This window comes from Psammomys obesus, unplaced genomic scaffold (genome assembly GCF_907164565.1).
Source record: "Psammomys obesus unplaced genomic scaffold, mPsaObe1.curated_primary_1811, whole genome shotgun sequence".
NCBI classification, from domain to species: Eukaryota; Metazoa; Chordata; class Mammalia; order Rodentia; family Muridae; genus Psammomys; species Psammomys obesus.
The window spans coordinates 2,026,291-2,048,076 of NW_026585687.1; the positions used below are offsets into that span (position 1 = coordinate 2,026,291).

The window sequence follows — 21,786 nt, forward strand, 5'->3', positions numbered from 1 at the left end:
CTTTTCTCACTCTGCGGACATCCTCAAAGCCCCGCAGGACACTGCCGACGTCGGGATCGCTGTGCTCCATCTTGCTGGAGACCGTCCCTGATCCTCCTCTTCGGTTCCAGGGACAAGTCTCCCGATTTCCCTGCTAGCTCGACACGCCCCCCTCCTTCCTTTCTTAAAATTAGTAATAAAAAAAGTCACCCCTTAGCATGACCCGGTGGTGACCTCTAGGAAACGTTGCTGATTCTTGCTCCTCCAGCACTCACGTAGCTTCCCTGACCCTTGTCCTTTGTCCTTCCACGCATCTGTGCGTTTCTTCATGTCAGTTCCCCAGTAAACTCGGTTGAAATGAGTTCGGGCTGCATTTTCATGATTCTGGGCATGGATTACGAGGGAACTGGCAAAATCAATCAATCAATCAATAGGGAACTGGCTGTCCACAGAAAACACAGCCATCCTAGTCTTCACCTCGGCACGTCTCTCCTTTCATGTGGAACTCTCATTTGCTTCTGTCTTTCATTTTTGTTTTCAGTTTTCTCCTTTGTACATTCCTGTCTGGTACAGCTTGTGTCCTTTTCATCCCACAACTTTCTAGAGCATTGCAACTCTTGTGCCTGATACCTGCTTAACAGAAAATAATCACCTGCATCTGATTTACAGAATTGCACTTGACACTTTCATTTTCAAAATAATAATTAAAAAATCTTCTTCTTGGTTCTGTGTGAATGTCCAGGTGAAGGGTGTGAACAGTACTGCACATCCGTTAGACATCAGCATGTCCTCTACCTGCTGCTCTGATCAGGGATATCTGCCTGGCTTTAAGTAGGAACAGACCCCTGCTACTGCAGGGCCAAGGGCCCAGATGTGGCTCTGGGTAGCAGCTCAGGCCAGGACCCCACCAGGGTCCCAGCGGGCATCACTGGCTGCTCAATACCCTCAAGTCTCCAGTTCTGCCTCTCTTTGTTATGCCTACATCCATATGTCTCTCTTTCTCTTCCATTTCTCCACCACTTACTTGCTCCTCCCAGGGTCTCTGAGTGTCTGGGGTCATCTCAGGAGTAGTCCTTAGGAGTGCTATGCCCCGCTTGTGCAATAAGGCACAGGGCAGGAGTTATCTCCGGCATTCTCTTCCCACCCCCAGACCTGTGCCGTGCCGAATGGTGGTCGTCCAGGTTAGCTTCTTGTCCAGGCCCCGTGGCACCAGTCTGGTGGTCATCTCGTTGTTTCTCGTAGCCCAACCCATCCCTAGTAACCTCGTGTGAGGGTCCTCTGTCTAGGGCTCACTCCTGCCTGGGACACTCAGTCTCAGGTGGCATTCTTCTGGTCTGTCTTGCTCCTAGTTCTGGGAGCCATCGGGACCTGCACAGTGCAGTGGTGGTCATCTTAGGTTGGCTCCACTTGAGACCCCTGCTGAAGGACTGCTGGTCATCTCAGACTAGCTTTTTCTCTGGGAATGTTAGGCTACTAAGTATTCAGATAGTCACAGGTCAGAACAGTGCCACCTACTGACACACAGGTGACACAGCAGCCACACCTGCAAGGCTTCTAGGCCAGGGCGCTTGACTCAAACTGATGCAATGTTCCCAAAGTCAGCCTCCAGACTAAATGTCATTATGTTAGAAGATACACAGCTACATTCTGGGACTTTTCTCTGAGTCTGAGTTCATTGAAAAACTGTTTACATGTTGCTGTTCTTGTTGTTGTCGCTGGTTCGGCTTACCAGAAGGCAGTCTAATAAGGATGGGGGTTGGAGGTTTTGCTTAAGTTGTTGCTGCTTTTAGTAAAATGTCACCAACCTTTTTTGATGAAAATGCTTGCTTCTTGATTTCCCCTTCTGTGCTTCCTTTAGCCTTTCCTTCATCCCTTCATCCTCTCAGTCTCCCTACCTCCTTCCCTGTCGGTATGCTTCTCTTCCTTGCTTTCAGCTCTCATTCTTTCATTCCTTTCCTGTTTGTTCATCCTTTGCCCACTTCTATTAAAAGATTAATAAACATCCCTTCTGGAGATTTCAAATGTCTATTTCAAAAGTCACAAATATACTGTGTCTGCATGAAAGAATTTGTGGCTCTAGTCACTCTTTTGTGGACAGAAAGCATGGCATTTATAGATTCTTCCACACATTGCTAGCTAAGCTTACTTTTAAAAAAAAAGTGTATACCACAGAGGGATAGTGTATTCTTTGGCATATTCTAAAATTAAGCATGCAATGTGGCTTACATTCTAGAGCAAAGCAGCTGCATTTGTTAACAGCGGAGACCTCTGCCTCAAGTCCCCCTTTATTTCCAGAATTCTAATAGGAACCGAGCTTTGTTTTTAAAACTCTACCTTAATTGTGGAGAGATTATTTTCTATATACCAGGAGCTTTTGTCTGCTCAACACTTGCCTAGCTGTTTCCTGTCTTTCCGTCCTGGGAGGCACTGACATGATACTTCTTTTCTTCAAAAAAATTTATCGTATTATGAATGTCTTTCTTTTTATCATAGAAACTGTGGAGGACCAGGCATCAGCTTCCTATTCTTTATCCATTTTTGATTACCCATTGTAGTTTTTTTTATTTGTTTGAATTTTATTAAAAATAGATTTTTGCCTCATACAATATGTCTTGTATATTATATAGTACATAATATATAGTGCAATTGTGTAAAATATTATCAAAGTATATAACATACAATATATATTCCTTTCTCACTACTCCTCCAATTTACAGACCTTTAATGAGCTATCATTAATTTCATACGCAAGTATGTGGTAAATTTTAGAGAAAGTTCCATGAAGTGCTGAGAAGAAGGTATATTTTTTTGTGTTTGGGTGAAATGTTCTGTAGATATCTGGTAGGTCCATTTGTTTCATAATGTCTGTTAGTTCTATTATTTCTCTGTTTAGTTTTTGTCTGGATAACCCATCCATTGGTGAGAGTGGGGTATTGAAGTCTCCCACCAGTAATCTGTGAGGTGCACTGTGTGATTTAAGCCTTAGTAATGTTTCTTTTACAAATGTGGGTGCTCTTGAATTTTGGGTGTAGATGTTAATAGTTGAAAGGTTGACTTGTTGAAATTTTTGTTTGATGTGTATGAGGTGTCCATCTCTGTTTCTTTTGATTAATTTTGGTTTGAAGTCTATTTTCATAGATATTAGGATGGCAACCCAGCTTACTTCTTAGGTCCATTAGCTTGGAAAATATTTTACTATCTCTTAACTTTTAAGGAATTTCTGTCTTTGATATTGTGCTGTAGTTCTTGTATGCAGCAGAAGGATAGATTCTATTTTCACGTGCATTCTGTTAGCCTGTGTCTTTTTATTGGAGAATTGAGTCCACGGATATTGAGAAATATCATGAACAAAGATCATTAATTCCTGTTATTTTGTTGTTGTTTGCACTGGGGGGGGGTGCGTGCATGTGTGAGAAAGAGAGAGAGAGAGAGAGAGAGAGAGAGAGAGAGAGAGAGTTTCTCTTTGGCATCATTCAGGAACCTTGGATGGAAGCATGAGGTATCTGTCATGGCAAAAAATAAGCAAAAAACAGCTTCAAGAGGTGCTTCTGAGTGTGGACTTCTGTCAGTGTGAAACTTCTGAGAATGAGACCTGGTCACTAGCCACTGGTTATTTTGTTAGAATTAGTATATTGTCCCTTGTATCCCTGCGGGGGGGAAAAGTGTCTATAGAAAGAGACTGAAGTTCTCTGGACACCACTGCCTACATTCTTGAGAAGACCTGTAAGGCCCCAGGTACATTTAGGTTAGAAATTCCCACCCTGTCATACCATTCCACTCCCCACCAGGTCTACCTAGGACAGAGTCAGCAGAGATGAGTTGCACTCTGTCCTCTGAGCCCCATTGCTCACATTCCAGAGGAGACTTGCAGGGCCCCAAAACATCCAGTTTGGACACTCCCACACTGTCCTGCCAAGCCCCTCCCTGTTGGAACCACCTGGGGCCCAGCCACAGAGGTGAGCTGCTAGCTATGTTCCAAAGCCCATTCCCCACATTCATGAGGACTCCAGGAATATCCAAATCTCTTGTCTGGCTATCAAACCTGGCCCGATGCACCAGAACATCCAGCCCAAGATTACCCACTGAAGGCATGCTATACCAGGAACATCCAGGTTATGCCCACCTTACTGATACCTACCACACCAGGAATATTCAAGGACAACAAGATGGTTAAAGACCAGCATAAGAACACAATTAACAAGATGCAGGACAATATTCAGAGCACAGCAATCTGACTACAGCAAGCCATGTGTATCTTTACACAACTGAAGCACAAGAAAATGACCTTGAATCCAATTTTATGAAGATGTAAAGAGGAAATGAATAACCTAGAACCCTTGCACAGATGTAGCCCATGGCAGCTCAGTATCCAGTAGGTTTCTTAGTAATGGGAAAAAGGGTTGTCTCTGACCTGAACTCAGTGGCTGACTCTTTGATCACCTCCCCCTAGTGGGGAGCACCTTACCAGGCCACAGAAGAAGATAATGCAGCCAGTCCTAATGAGGTCTGATAGGCTAGGGTCAGAGGAAAGAGGAGGAGGACCTCACCTACCAATGAAGTTGGGGAAGGGCATGGGAGGAAAAGAGGGAGTGAGGGTGAGATTAGGAGGGAATCAGGGAGGAGGCTGCAGCTGAGATGAAAAGTGAATAAACTGTAATTAATTGACTTTTTAAAAAGGGGCAATTAATAAATCTCTTAAAGAAATACAGGGAAACACAAACAAGGTCTTTAAAGAGGAAACAAATTAACACCTTAAAAGAATACAGGAAAACACAAATAAACCAGTGAAGCAAATGAATAAAACTGCTAAGACATGAAAGTGGAACTAGAAGCAATAATGAAAACACAAGCAAAGAGAATCATAGAGATAGAAAATTGGGGAAAAGAACAGGAACAACAGACACAAGCATCACCAACAAACAGAATACAAGAGGTAGAAGAATCTCAGGCATAGAAGATATGATAGAGGAAATGGATACATCAAAGAACATGTTAAGTCTAAATAATTCCTGACACACAACATCCAGGAAATCTTTGATACTAGGAAAAGACCTAACCTAAGAATAATAGGAATAGAAGAAGGTGACGAGTCTCTAGCTCACAGGACCATAAAATATTTTCAATGAAAGTATAAAAGAAAATCCTCAACCTAAAGAAGGAAATGCCTATAAACACACAAGACACATACAGAACACAAATTAGATTGTATCAGAAAAGAAAACCCTTCCACCATATAATAATCAATACACAAAATTTATAGAACAAAGAATATTAAAAGCTGAAAGGGAAATCAAAATGACCCTGAGATTTCACCTTACACCCATCAGAATAGCTAAGATCAAAAACTCAAGTGACAATACATGCTGGAGAGGATATGGAGAAAGGGGAACCATCCTCCATTGCTGGTGGAAATGTAAACTTGTACAACCACTTTGGAAACCAATCTGGTGCTTTCTCAGACATTTAGAAATAGTGCTTCCTCAAGATCAACTGTAGCACTCCTAGGCATATATCCAAAACATCCTCAAGTATACAAGGACACATTTGCTCAACCTTGTTTGTAGCAGCTTTATTTGTAATAGCCAGAATCTGGAAACAACCCAGATGTCCCCCAACTGAAGAAGTGATACAGAAATTGTGGTACATTTACACAATGGAATACTATTCAGCTATTAAAAACAAGAAAATCAAGAAATTTGCAGGCAAATGGTGGGAACTAGAAAAGATCATTCTGAGTGAGGTATCCCAGAAGCAGAAAGACACACATGGTATATACTCACTTATAAGTGGATACTAGACATATCATATAAGATAAACATACTAAAATCTGTACACCCAAAGAAGCTAATCAAGAAGGATGTCCCTGGGTAAGATGATCAATCCTCACTCAGAAAGGCAAATGGAACAGACGAGGGAAAAAACAGGCAACAGGACAGGAACCTACCACAGAAGGCCATTGAAAGACTCTACCTAGCAACGTGTCGAAGAAGATGCTGAAACCCATAGCCAAACATTGGGCAGAGTGCAGGGGATCTTATGAAAGAAGGGGGATATAGAAAGACCTGCAGGGGACAGGAGTTCCACAAGGTGAACAACACATTAAAAAAAATCTGGGCCCCGGGTCTTTCCTGAGACTGATACTGCAACCAAGGACCATGCATGGATATAACCTAGAACCTCTGCAGAGATGTAAGCCATGGCAGCTCAGTCTCCAAGTAAGTTCCCTAATAATGGGAATAGGGACTGTCTCTGACATGAACTCATGGCTGGCTCTTTGATCACCTCCACCTGGGGAGGGGTGCAGCCTTATCAGGCCACAGAGGAAGACAATGCAGCCAGTCCTGATGAGACCTGATAGGCTAGGGTCAGAGGGAAGGGGAGGAGGACCTCCCCTATAAGTGGACTTGGGGCATAGAAAGAGATAAGGGATGGAGGGTGGGATTGGGAGGGGATGAGGGAGGGAGCTACAGAGGGGATACAAAGTGAATAAACTGTAATTTATAAAAAAAATAATTAATTTAGAACAAGATGCAAGGGAAAAAGCCAAGTAACTCACAAAGGCAGACCTATCAGAATTATACCCAGTTTCAAAACAAAGACACTAAAAGCTAGAAAGAGATAGACAGATGTCTCACAACCTCTAAGGGACCTCAGATCCCAACCTAGACTACTATATCTAGCAAAACTCTTAATCACAAATTGAAAAACCAGATAGACCAGGACAAAACCAAATTTAAACAATACCACAAATACAGCCCTATAGAAAATACCAGAAGGAAAACCCATCCCAAGGAGGTCAACTACATCCAAGAAAACACAGAAACTAAATAATCCCACACCAGCAAAAACAAAAGAAGCAAAGCACACACACATACATAAACTCTACTGCCACCAACATCAGAATAACAGGAATTACCAATCATTGGTCATTAACACCCCTCCACATCAATGGACTCAATTTTCCAATAAAAAGACAAAGGCTAGCATAATTGATGTGAAAAATGGATTCATTATTCTGTTGCACACAAGAAATACACCTCAGCAACAAAAAAGAGACATTACCAGAGAGTAAAGGGCTGAAAAATGTATTCCAAGCAAATGGACCCAAGAAGCAAGGTGGAAAAGCCATTCTAATATCTACTAAAATAGGCTTTCAACCAAAATTAATCAAAAGAGATGAAGAAGGACACTTGATACTCATCAAAGGAAAAATCCACCAAGATGATGTCTGAATTCTGAACATCTATGCCCTAAGTGCAAGGCTGCCCACATTTTTTTAATTTTAAGTTCTCAATTCAGACATTTAGTAACACCATGGCAAGTACCTTACTCTAGAACTTCCCACTGCCCATGTGTCCTGTGTTAGGTTCTAGCTTGGCTGTCTGAATGAGACACCTTGTAAAGGTACAAGGGGAAGCAACACGTTGTTTCTGTCATGCACGTACTTTTTTTGGTCCTCTTTTCTCCTCCAGCGAAGGAAGGCATCTAGTGGGAGCGAGAACCATGAATCCTCTCTCTGTCAGGGAGAGCATTTCTTGAACATACTCGGAATAGACTGTGGAGCCGGGTACTCACATTCTTAAAAGAAACATTAATAAAGCTTAAATCACACAAGGAACATCACACATTAATACTAGAAGACTTCAACACCCGTCTCTCACTAGTGGATGGACCATCAAGATAGAAATTAAACTGAGAAATAAGAAAACTCACAGATGTTATGATTCAAAAGTACCTAACAGATATGTACAGAACATTTCAACCAAACATAAAAGAATATACCTTCTTCTCAGCGCCTCAGGGAACCTGCTCCAAAACTGACAACATAGTTAGTCACAAAGCAAGCCTCAGCAGATACTTGTATTAATCCACCATGGATTAAAGCTGTACTTCCAAACAACAGAAAGCCTACAGATTCATAGAAACTGAACAAATCTTTACTAAATGATCACTGAGTAAGAGAAGAAATTAAAGGTTTTCTAGAAATGCAATGAAAATGAAGGCATAATATGCCCCAACATATGGGACACAATGAAAGCAGTGCTAAGAGTAAACTTCAAAGCACTAAGTGCTTTCATAAAGAAATTGAACAGATCTCATTCTAGGAAATTAACATCCCACCCAGAAGCTCTAGAACAAAAAGAAGCAAACACACTCAAGAGGAGCAGACTCCAGGAAATAATCAAACTCATGGCTGAAATCAATGAAGTAGAAACAGTGAGAGTATGATAAACAGAATCAACAAACCAAAAGCTGGTTCACTGAGGAAATAAAAAAGATATACACACCCTTTACCAAACCAACTACAAGGCAGAGAGAGTGTGCCCAAAATAATAAACGCAGAAAAGACCAGAGGGACATAACAGACACTGAAGAAATCCAAAGAATCATTAGGTCTTATTTCAAAAACCTGTACTTCCCCAAACTGGAAACTCTAAAGTAAATGAACATTTGTTTTCATAGATACCACTTATCAACCTTAAGCCAAGATTAGCTAAACAATTTAAATGGACCAATAACCAATAAGAGAATAGATAGAAGCAGTCGTTAAAAGTCTCCCAAACTAAAAAATTAAAAAAGGGACAGGAACTCCACAAGGAGAGCAACAGAACAAGATAATTTGAACACAGGGAACTTCCCAGAGACTCATACTCCAACCAAGGACTATTCGTGGAGATAACCTAGAACCCCTACACAGATGTAGCCCATGGCAGTGCAGTGTCCAAGTGGGTTACATAGTAATGGGAAGAGGGACTGCCTCTGACATAATCTGATTGGCCTGCTCGTTGATCACCTCCCCCTGAGGGTGCAGCAGTCTTACCAGGCCAAGGTAGAGGACAATGCAGCCACTTTTGATGAGAACTGATAGACTAAGATCAGAAAGGAGAGGAGAACCTCCCCTATCAGTGGACTTGGGGAGTGGCATGCATGCAGAAAGGGGAGGGAGGGTGGGATCAGGAGGGGAGGAGGGAGGGGGTTATGGGGGGATACAAAATGAATAAAGTGTAATTAATAAAAAATAAAAAAAGGCCTGGGCCAGATGGTTTTAGCACAGAATTCTACCAGACTTTCAAAGCAGAGCTAATACCAACACTTCTCAAACTATTCCACAAAATAGAAGTAGAAGGAACATTGCCAAACCCATTCTATGAAGCCACAGTCACCCTGATACCTAAACCACACAAGATTCGAACAAGAAAGAAAATTACACACCAATCTCCCTTATGAATATGGATGCAAAAATAGTCAATTAAATACTCAAAAACTGAATCCAAGAAAAAATCAAAAGCATCATCTGCCATGATCAAGTAAACTTCATCCAAGAGATGCAGGCATGGTTCAACATATGAAAATCTATCAGGGTACTCCACCATCGAAATCAAAGTATTAAAAAAAAAAAAGAAAAGAAATCAAAGTATTACTTGCTATTCACAGAAAATAGGATAGCGTGCTCACTTCGGCAGCACATATACTAAAATTGAAACAATACAGAGAAGATTACCATGGCCCCTGCGTAAGGATGACAGGCAAATTCATGAAGCGTTCCATATTTTTAAGACACTGGAAGAGAAAATATAACCCAAGAAAATTAGCTTCTGTCAAAAAAACACAGGAATAATTAACCTTACTACAGTAAAACAAAAAGCAACCAAGCACACAACCTTATGACCACAGCCAACATCAAAATCAAAGGATCTAACAGCTGCTGGTCATTAATCTCTCTCAACATCAGTGGACTCAACTCTCCAATAAAAAACACAGATTAACAGAATGGATATGTAAACAAAACCCAGCAATCTGTTGCATACAAGAAACACACCTAAGGCACAAAGATAGACATTACCTGAGGGTAAAAGGTTGGAAGACCACTTTCCAAGCAAATGGACCCAAGAAACAAGCAGGAGTAGCCATTCTAATATCTGATAAAATAGACTTTGAAACAAAATTAGTAAAAAGAGATGGGGAAGGACACTTCATACTCATCAAGGGAAAATTCCACCAGAAAGACATCACAATCCTGAACACATATGCCCAAATTACAAGAGCACCCACATTTGTAAAAAAAACATTGATAAAATTTAAACCACATGTAGATTCCCACACATTAATAGTGGGAGACTTCAACACCCCACTCTCAACAAAGGACAGGTCAACAAAACAGAAATTAAACAAAGAAACAATAACTCTGACAGAGGTCATGAATCAAATGGACCTCACAGACATTTACAGAACTTTACACCCAAACACAAAAGAATTTACCTTCTTCTCAGCACCTCATGGAATCTTCTCCAAAATAGACCATATAGTTGGTCACAAAGGAAGCCTCAACAGATACAAGAAGACTGAAATAATCCCTTGTATCCTGTCTGATCACCATGGAATAAAGCTGGACTTCAACAACAACAGAAATAGCAAAAAGCCTACACACACATGGAAACTAAACAACTTGTTACTAAATGACAGCTGCGTCATGGAAGAAATAAAGAAAGAAATTAAAGCCTTTCTAGAACTCAATGAAAATGAAGACACAACATACCCAAACTTGTGGGACACAATGAAAGCAGTGCTAAGAGGAAAGTTCATAGCACTAAGTGCCTTCAAGAAGAAATTCGTGACATCTCATTCAAGCTACTTAATGGCTCACTTAAAAACCCTAGAAAAAGAAGAAGCAGACACACCAAAAAGGAGTAGATGGCTGGAAATAATCAAACTCAGGGCTGAAATCAATCAATTAGAAACAAATAAAACAATTCAAAGAATCAATGAAACCAAGAGCTGGTTCTTTGAGAAAATCAACAAGATGGACAAACCCTTAGCCAAGCTAACTAAAAGGCAGAGAGACACCACCCAAATCAACAAAATCAGAAATGAAAAGGGGGACATAACTACAGACACTGAGGAAATCCAAACAATCATTAGGACTTACTTCAAAAGTCTATATGCCACAAAATTTGAAAAGCTAAATGAAATGGACAATTTTCTTGATCGATTTGACTTACCAAAGCTGAATCAGGACCAGGTAAATCAATTAAATAGTCCTATTTCCCCCAAAGAAATAAAAGCAGTCATCAAAAGTCTCCCATCCAAAAAAAGCCCAGGACCAGATGGCTTCAGCGCAGAATTCTACCAGACCTTCAAAGAAGAGCTAACTCCAATTCTTTTCAAACTATTCCACAAAATAGAAACAGAAGGAACATTACCAAACTCCTTCTATGAAGCCACAGTCACCTTGGTTCCTAAACCTCACAAAGACTCAACAAAGAAAGAGAATTTCAGGCCAATCTCCCTTATGAACATTGGTGCAAAAATACTTAACAAAATACTTGCAAACCGAATCCAAGAACACATCAAAGATATCATCCACCATGACCAAGTAGGCTTCATCCCAGGTATGCAGGGGTGGTTCAATATACGGAAATCCATCAATGTGATCCACCATATTAACAAACTGAAAGAAAAAAACCACATGATAATCTCCCTAGATGCTGAAAAAGCATATGACAAAATCCAGCATCCATTCATGTTTAAAGTATTGGAGAGATCAGGGATACAAGGCACATATCTAAACATAGTAAAGGCGATATACAGCAAGCCTATAGCCAACATCAAACTGAACAGAGAGAAACTTAATGCAATCCCACTGAAATCAGGGACAAGACAAGGCTGCCCACTCTCTCCATATCTCTTCAACACAGTGCTGGAAGTCCTTGCTAGAGCAATAAGACAGTTGAAGGAGATCAAGGGGATACAGATGAAAAAGGAAGAAGTCAAATTATCACTATTTGAAGATGATATGATAGTATACATGAGTGACCCCAAAAACTCTACCAGGGAACTCCTACAGCTGATAAACACCTTCAGCAAAGTGGCCAGATACAAAATTAACTAAAAAAAAAATCAGTAGCACTCCTGTATACAAAAGACAAAAGGGCTGAGAAAGAAATTAGAGAAATAACACCCATCACAATAGCCACAAATGACATTAAGTACCTTGGTGTAACCCTAACCAAGCAAGTCAAAGACTTTTATGAAAAAAATTTCAAGTCTCTGAAGAAAGAATTAGAGGAAGATATGAGAAGATGGAAAGATCTCCCGTGCTCATGGCTTGGCAGGATTAACATAGTAAAAATGGCCATCTTACCAAAAGCAATCTACAGATTTAATGCAATTCCCATCAAATTGCCAACACAATTCTTTACAGACCTGTAAAGAAAAATTCTCAACTTCATATGGAATAACAAGAAACCGAGAATTGCTAAAACAATCCTCTACAATAAAAGATCTGGAGGCATCTCCATCCCTGATCTCAAGCTGTACTATAGAGCAACAGTTATAAAAACTGCATGGTACTGGCATAGAAACAGAATGGTGGATCAATGGAATCGAACAGAAGACCCAGAAATAAACCCACATGCTTATGAACACCTGATTTTTGACAAAGATGCCAAAATCATACAATGGAAAAAAGACAGCATCTTCAACAAATGGTGCTGGTCCAACTGGATGTCTACATGTAGAAAAATGAAAATAGATCCATACTTATCACCCTGCACAAAACTGAAGTCCAAGTGGATCAAAGACCTCAACATAAAACCAGACACATTAAATCGGCTAGAAAAAAAAGTGGGGAATACCCTAGAACTCATTGGTACAGGAGACAACTTCCTGAACAGAACACCAACAGCACAGGCTCTAAGAGCAACAATCAATAAATGGGACCTCATGAAACTGAAAAGCTTCTGTAAAGCAAAGGACACTGTCATTAAAACAAAGCGACTGCCTACAGATTGGGAAAGAATCTTCACTAACCCTTTATCTGACAGAAGACTCATATCCTGTATATATAAAGAACTAAAGAAGCTGAAAAGCAGCAAACCAAGTAATCCACTTAAAAAATGGGGAACAGAGCTAAAGAGAGAATTCTCTGTAGAGGAATATCGAATGGCAGAGAAGCACTTAAAGAAATGCTCAACCTCATTAGCCATTAGGGAAATGCAAATCAAAACAACCCTGAGATTTCACCTTACACCCATCAGAATGCCAAGATGAAAAACTAAAGGGACAACACATGCTGTAGAGGTTGTGGAGAAAGGGGAACCCTTCTCCACTGCTGGTGGGAATGTAACCTTGTATAACCACTCTGGAAATCAATCTGGCGCTTTCTCAGACAACTAGGAATAGCGCTTCCTCAAGATCCAGCCATACCACTCCTAGGTATATACCCAAAAGAGGCTCAAGTACACAAAAAGGACATTTGCTCAACCATGTTTGTAGCAGCTTTATTTGTAATAGCCAGAAGCTGGAAACAACCCAGATGCCCCTCAACTGAAGAATGGATGCAGAAACTGTGGTACATCTATACAATGGAGTATTACTCAGCAATGAAAAATAAGGAAATCATGAAATTTGCAGGTAAATGGTGGGACCTGGAAAGGATCATCCTGAATGAATTGTCCCAGAAGCAAAAAGACACACATGGTATATACTCACTCATATAAACATACAACATAGAATAAACCCACTAAAATCTGTATATCTAAACAAACTAAGCAATCCCCATCCTAAAAGGCAAAGAGGATGGACATCAGAAGAAAAAGAAAACAGGAAACAACCTAGGAACCTGCCACAGAGGGCCTTTGAAAGCCTCTGCTGTGCAGACTGTCAAAGCAGATGCTGAGCTTGATGGCCAACTGATGGGCAGAGTGAATGGAATTTTATGTAAGAAGTGGGAAATAGTAAGAGCTGGAGAGGGCAGGAACTCCACAAGGAGAGCAACAGAACAAGAAAATTTGAACACAGGGAACTTCCCAGAGACTCAGTCTCCAACCAAGGACTATTCATGGAGATAACCTAGAACCCTGACAATGCAGCCACTTCTGATGAGAACTGATAGACTAAGATCAGAAGGAAGGAGAGGAGGACCTCACCTATCAGTGGACTTGGGGAGGGGCATGCATGCAGAAAGGGGGGGAGGGGGGACCGGGAGGGGAGGAGGGAGGGGCTTATGGGGGATACAAAATGAATAAAGTGTAACTAATGAAAGTTAAATAAAAAATTAAAAAAAAGAAAATAGGATAGGATAGATAATTGACCCTCAGAATCTAGCACCGAACTCCTACAGCTGATAAATACCTTTAGAAAAGTGGCTAAATAAAAGATTAACTTAAAAATATTCAGTAGCCCTCCTTTATACAAATGATTAATGTGCTGAGAAAGAAATAAGGGAAACAACACCCTTCATAATAGCCACAAATAATATAAAATATCTTAGTGTAACCATAACAAAGCTAGTTAAAGACTTATATGACAAGAACTTCAAGTCTTTGAAGAAATCAAAGAAGGTATCAGAAGATGGAAAGTTTTCACGTAGGATTAACATAGTAAAAATGTTAGTATCTTACCAAAAGCAATATACAGAGTCCATGTAATTTTCAAAATAATTCTAACACAATTGTTTACAGAACTTAAATAAGCTATCTTTAACTCCATAAACAAAAATTTTAAAAATCCAGGATAGCTAAAACAATTCTGTACTATAAAAGAATTTCTGAGTGTATCACCATTCCCAGTTTCAAGCTGTACTACAGAGCAATAAATAATAAAAATCACTTGGCTTGGCATAAAAATAGATAGTTTGATCACTTGAATCTAATAACAAAAGCAAGAAATATATCCTCACACCTATGGACACTTGATTTTTGATAAAGAAGCCAAAAAGTATACAATAGAAGAATTACACAACAGTATCTTCAACAAATGGTACTGCTCTAACTGAGTCTCTGTGTGTAGAAAAATGAAAATAGATATATTTATCACCCTTCACAAAACTCAAGTCCAAATGCATCAAAGAACTCAATATAAAATCTGATACATTAAATCTCACAGAAGAAAAAGTGAGGAATAACCTTAATCTCATTGGTACAGGACACTGCTTTCTGAACAGAACACCTACGGCTAAGGCACTAAGATCAACAATTAATAAATAGGACTTCATGAAACTGAAAAGCTTTTCCAATGTAAAGGATTCCTTCAATAGAACAAAATGTCAGCCTACATAATGAGAAAAGAGCTTCACCAACCCTACATCCAACAGAGGGCTAATATCCAAAGATATAAAGAACTCAAGAAATTAAACACCAACAAAGAAAATAATCCAATTATATGGGGTACAGAGCTAAACAGAAAATTCTCAACAGAGTAATCTCTAGTGACCAAGAAGCACGTAAAGAAATGTTCAAAGTACCTAGTTTTCAGGGGAATGCAAATAAAAACGACTGAGATTCCATCTTATATCCTTCAGAATGGCTAAGATCAAAAACTCAAGTGACAGTACATGCTGGCAGGAATATGGAGAAAGGGGACCTCTCCTTTATTGCTGGTGGGAGTGCAAACTTGTACAACCACTTTGGAAATCGAGCTGGGGCTTTCTCAGAAAATTAGGAATAGCTCTACTACAAGACCCAGCTATAAGCCTACTGGGCATATACCCAAAAGATACTCAACCATATCACAAGGGCACTTGCTCAACTTATATTCATAGCAGCTTTATTCATATTAGCCAGAAACTGAAAACAACCCAGATGTCCCTGAAGTGAAGAATATATAAAGGAACTGTGCATTTACAAAATGGAATACTACTCAGCTATTAAAAATGAAGACATCATGCAATTTGCAGGCAAATGGATGGAACTAGAAAACATCATCCTGAGTGAAGTAACACAGACCCAGAAGGACACGCATTGTATGAACTCACTTATCAGCGGATATTAGCCATAAAGTACAAAATAAAAATACTATGGTCCACAAACCAAAGGAAGCTAAGTAACAAGGAGGTTCCAAGGGAGAATGCTTGAATTTCTTTCATAATGGGAAATAAAATAAGCACTTGAAGTGGATGGAGAGACGAAACTGAATAGGAGAAGGGAGCATGGGTGGGTATTGGGAGTAGGGAGAGTCAGAGAAAGAGAGCCCTTTGAACGAACAGAAATAGGAGGTAGGGGGGCATCTCTGGGACATGCCAGAGAACTGGGAGAGAGGAACTCTATGAGACTACCATAGCTGTGACTCCTAGCAGCAGGAGGATATGGCACCTGAACTGGCCACATCCTTTAACCCGAAAGGACTTCCAGTGGAGGAATAAGAACAGTAAACCACCCATGAAACCTCTGACCCCAAATTTCTTCTGCCTACAAGATGTGCAAGGACAAAGATGGAGTAAAGAGTGAGGGAATGGCCCTCCTTGAGACCCACCCCATGAGAGAGAACCAGTCCAAAGATCATACATGGACTGGTCTGAGACCCTTGCATACATGTAATAGATGGGCATCTTAGTCTTCATGGTGGTCCGCCAATAACTGGAGGGGGCTCTCCTCTGACTGTGATGCCTCTCTCTGGATCCCTTTCCCTTAACTAGGCTACTGTGTCTGGCCTCATTGGGTGAGGATGGGCCTAGTACTGCAGCCACTTAATGTGCCAGGGCAGGTTGCTATCCATAAAAAATCCTCTCTTTCTCTGAGGAGGACGGGGGGACTGGGAGGAGAGAAGAGGGGGCTACAAAACCATGTAAAGTGAATAAATAAATGCAGGAAAAAAAAGAAGAAAACGACGGACTGAAGCTGTGAATTTACAAGTATAGGTCATGGGTAGCCATGTGGGAGTGTGTAAGAAGGAAAAGGATCTGCTAACCTATAATTTATTCAAAAATTCCATAATGAAACATAATGACTTTTATGCTAACTTTAATTCTAAAACATACATCTACAAATCTGCCAAGATTACAGAGACTGACAGACAGAAAGATTGAGAGAAAGACACAGAGACAGAGAGAGACAGACAAACAAGCAGACAGTCAGAGAGAAAGAGAGAGAGAGAGAGAGAGAAACAGAGCAGAGATGGAGAAGGCCTTTGACTTATATACATGAGGTTACACATCGGACCCCATGTTAGAAGCCAGACATGTGTGTTTGTAATCCCAGAGGCAGTCCTCGGCGAGGCTACCTCTTTGGATTTGCTAAATCTAGGGCGGGGGGTGAAACCCAGATGTCCAGTTGTCAGTCATTGAAGCAGAGGACGTAGGCTGATTTGACGGTGACAGGTGGGACAGCTACAGCCTTCACTCTCCATCAGTACCTGAAGACAGGATGCAAAGGCAAAGTCTTATCACAAGTACGTCACAGCCTGGCTCTCTAGTTATAGCAGAGTGCACCAGAACTAAAATTTTCACTGGGACCAACGAGCAGGCCTGTTCCATACATGTAGTAGACGGGCATCTTAGTCTTCATGTTGGTCCGCCAATTGGAGGGGGCTCTCCTCTGACTCTGATGCCTCTCTTTGGATCCCTTTCCCTTAACTAGGCTACTGTGTCTGGCCTCATTGGGTGAGGATGGGCCTAGTACTGCAGCCACTTAATGTGCCAGAAAATCCCTTCTCTCTAGCACTGGCTCCTCCATCAGTCCCAGCCATATTTGTTCTGTTGGTCAACTCCAGGGTCTCTGACAGGAGTCCTGCATTCCTTCACCCCTGGCCAGAGTTTCTGGCATAGTTCCCATTGTCCACCCAGAGAGACCCCAGTGAAATGCAAGCACCCCAGCTTCATTTAGCATCCTTTGTCCCAGGTTATCCACCTAGAGTAGCTTCCAGCCCACACATTGTTCTTCATTGCCCAGTTTTACCCAGCAACCTTCCTTTCCAGCCTCTGGCTACAAATGTCTCCTCTGAACACACACAGCCCTTCCTTGATGGATCTCTGAGATTTGATGGCAAACCTCAGCTTGGGAAGGCACCCATGTTTCAAGTCCAGATGGACAATGTCCTGAGTTGGTATGATGGTCTCCCCCTTTCCCAGATCCTGAGGGCCTGTGCATATCCTCCCGGTTGTCTCCTCAGGCTGCTGTGGACTGAGACACAACTGCAGACTGGGAGTCTTTTCACCCACTTCTCTTCCTTCCACTTCATCTGCTGCCTGCCCTCCTGCAAGATCTTGCCACCTTGAGGGCCTCACAGTTTCCTTGACTTCTGGCCACTGGCCCTCTGCCACTGAGCAAAACACTTGATAAGTGAAGGCTCACTGAGCCGATCCTGGGTGCCACTTCTCAACCATAGTGGAGAGCTGCAGGCTCTGGCCTCCAAGGGAAGGAAACCACCAACTCAAGCTACCACTCCCTCAGCATGAGCCCCCCAGTTTCCCCAGTCTTTCCACTCCAAGTTCCTCATTCAAGGAGCCAGCTACCTGGTGGGTTGCAAGTCTCTTGTATGCCACAGAGGAGTTATGTAGAATCAGGAGATCCTCAGCAGCATCCATGACCTTTAGTCTATCTACATCAGCCAGAATTGTGCCTTGCTTGGGGATGTCTGGGTCCTGGGGTAGACTGCAGGGTTCTGGTTGGAGATGTTTATCCGGGTGGAGGTGATAGGACCCGGGTTGGCAATATGGCAGTCCTGAGAACAGAAGATGGACACCTGAAAGAAAGAGATGTGACAGAATGAATTCCGACAAACACTCCTCCCCACTTCATGACAACGGACCCTTCAGCCTCCATTCCTTTCCAATAACCCCCATCTCTAGGGGGGTCTTCTCTTTCCACCAGTGAAGCCCCTCCTTTCTCAGGACCTTGACCCCACCCATTTACCAGGACCTGTGCCTGCAGAAGTGGATGGGCAAAGCTGGCACCGGACTACTTGATCATATTAGGGACCCTGAGAAGATGAAGAGGAGAAACAAGGACGGTATGCACTCTGGGTGACAATTCCTGCAAATACACATGGAGAGCTGGGGACTCTGCAATGTCAGGCTGGGGAAATGCAAATATCTGTGGACAGTAGACAAACGACACTAGTCATTTGGACCTGGAATTGATCTGATTTCTCTCCAACCTCCTTCCATATCACTTCCTCGAGATAGGACTTTTTAAATTTTTATTTTATTTTTAATTACACTTTATTTACTTTGTATCCCCCCTCTAGTTCCCTCCCTCCTCCCTTCCCAATCCTTCCCTTCCTCTCCTTTCTCCATGCATGCCCCTTCCCATGTCCACTGGTAGGGGAGGGTTTCTTTTCCTTCCCTCTGATCCTAGTCTGTTCAGTCTCATCAGGAGTGGCTGCATTGTCTTCTTCTGTGGCCTGGTAAGGCTGATCCTCCCTCAGGGGGAGGTGATCAAAGAGCAGGCCAATCAGTTCATGTCAGAGGCAGTCCCTGTTCTCATTACTATGGAACCCACTTGAACACTGAACTGCCATGGGCTACATCTGTGCAGGGGTTCTAGGTTATCTCCATGCATGGTACTTGGTTGGAGTATCAGTCTCTGGGAAGACACCTGTGTTCAAATTTTTTGGTTCTGTTGCTCTCCTTGTGGACCTCCTGTCCTCTCCAGATCTTACTATTTCCCACTTCTTTCATAAGATTCCCTGCATTCTGTCCAAAGTTTGGTCATAAGTCTCAACATCTGCTTTTGTAGTCTGCAGGGCAGAGCCTTTCAGAGGCCCTCTGTGGGAGGCTCCTAACTTGTTCCTACCTCTTTTCCCTCTCCTACTCTCCCATGTTCTCCCAACCACCTGCTTCAGATTTCATGAGATCTTCTCATACACAAACACAATACCCTCTTTATATATAATGTTATAGCATCGACAGTCAGTGACTACCTGTAGCTCTTCTTCTAGGGATGAGGTCTTGTGAAATATTTCTCCTTTCATGTTGTCATGTCAGCTGGTGTGGTCTTTGCAGGTATTGTACAAGTGAGCATCTTGTTGGGAACTCTTGGGACACAGAAAATATTTTTTCTCACTTTCTTTTTTTTTGTTGTTGCTCACTTTACATCCTTGTTGTATCCCCCATCCTTCCTCCCCTGCCAGTCACACCCTCTCCCCCTCCACTTTCTCCTTTTCTCCAGAAAAGGGGAGCTTCTTTTTCCATCCACCCCAGCTCATCAAGTGTTTTTTTAGTACAGAGTGTATCCTCTTCCTCTGTGGCCTGTCAAGACAGACCCGCCAAGGGGAAATGATAAAAAAGCTGGCAAGTGAGTCCGTGTTTGATGCAGTCCCTACTTCCCACATGAGGACTAAGATGCCCACCTGCTACCTCTTTGTAAGGGACCTAGGTCCAAGTTCATGCATGGTACTTGGTTGATGCTTCAGTCTCAGCAAGCCCCTCTGGGCCCTGGTTAGTGGGCTTTGTTGGTCTTCTTGTGAAGCTCCTGCCACCTCCTGGTCCTTTTCTTTTTTCCTCCCACTTTTCCACAAGATGCTCTAAGCATCATGCAATATTTGGTTATGAGTCTTGGCATCAGTTTTGAGGAACTGTTGGGTAGTGCCTTTTAGAGTACAATTTTGTCAGGCTCCCGTCTGAAAGTTTAGCAGAGCATACTTCATATCATCAGGGCTTGGCCCTCTCAGATAGGGTGGGTCTTTGGTTGGGCCAGGCATTGGTTGGGCATTTCTTCAATCTTTGTTCTACTTGTACAACCACTTTGGAAATCAATCTGGTGCTTTCTCAGAAAATTGGGAATAGCTTTACCTCAACACCCAGCTATACTACTCCTGGGTATATACCCAAAAGACACTCCACCATGCAACAAGGACACTTGTTCAACTATATGTTCATAGCAGCTTCATTCATATTAGCTAGAATCTGGAAACAACCTACATGTCCCTCAACTGAAGAATGGATACAGAAAGTATCCATTTTACATACATACATACGTTTACACAATGGAATACTACTCAGCTATTAAAACCAAAGAAATCATGAAACTGCAAGCAAATGGATGGAACTAGAAAAGATCATCCTGAGTGAGGTTACCCAGACCCAGAAAGATACACATGGTATATACTCACTTATAAGTGTATTTTAGCTATATGGTACAGGATAGTACAAGGCACAGACTCAAAGAAGATAAGTGACAGAGGGGATCCAAGGGAGGATGTATAATTCTCACCCAGAAGGGGAAATAGAATAGACAGAGATAGTGGCTGAAGAGAGCACATGAGGTAGGAAAGGGGCCGCAGAGGTTTAAGAGAGTGGAGAACAGAAATAGGAAGAGGAAGGGTGAGAGGACAGAAGGACCTGTAGAGAAAAGAGAAACTGATTGTGGGGGTGTCTCTGTGACAAGCCAGAGACCTAAGTTAGGAAATACTCCTGGGAGGATGTGTGGAGCACTCAAGCAGAGACTCCTAGTAGCAGAGGCCATAGAGACTGAAGAGGACACCCACTAGGTAGACTAGTCTCTGAGCAGAGGGAGGAGAACACCAATCCACCCACAAAAAAACTTCAACCCCAAATTGACCCTGCCTACAAGATATGCAAGAATAAAGACAGACACAGAAAATGTCTTAATACAGTATAAATTTTAGCTGCACCCTAAATGGAGATCCATATACTCACATTTACTTATAGCTCTCATCCTTCATCAAAGATGTTTCTTTTTGTGAGTATAAGAGTACATGCTTATAAAGCAGCTAGAAATTTATTGGTTTAAGAAAATGGCAATAGTGGGTTCTCCTCAATCATCTACAAAGCATGGATAATTGGACAGGTTCATAGTACCAAGCATGAACTCATTCTTTTATAGCTGGTCTTAAATCCAATTAAATAGCTGTTGATTACCTCTAACATATAAGTCCCACTACTGCACCCGTGGTGATATCTTACCATGCTAGTCATTGTTGTGCTTTATAGGCATCACAGCTGTTTGGGACTATTGATTGTTTTTTCCCCTGGCAGCTTGCATAGCCCCCTCTGATATAAGAGCTAGTCCTCAGAGAGGTAGCTTTGTGGTCAGATACAGTTTGATTCCTCTAAGTCCATGCAGTAAA

The 21,786-nt window shown here is 41.8% G+C and overlaps 1 non-coding gene and 1 pseudogene across 1 annotated transcript; one reads left to right on the forward strand and one right to left on the reverse strand.

Annotated features, from left to right (window-relative positions):
• Window positions 1–1,488: 1,488 nt before the first annotated feature.
• Window positions 1,489–1,538, reverse strand: LOC129665985 (small nucleolar RNA SNORA17; annotated as a pseudogene).
• A 7,889-nt stretch (window positions 1,539–9,427) lies between these two features.
• Window positions 9,428–9,534, forward strand: LOC129665900 (U6 spliceosomal RNA). The gene has a single exon (XR_008718450.1). It is a non-coding gene; the product is annotated as a U6 spliceosomal RNA (small nuclear RNA).
• The last annotated feature ends 12,252 nt before the right edge of the window (window positions 9,535–21,786 follow it).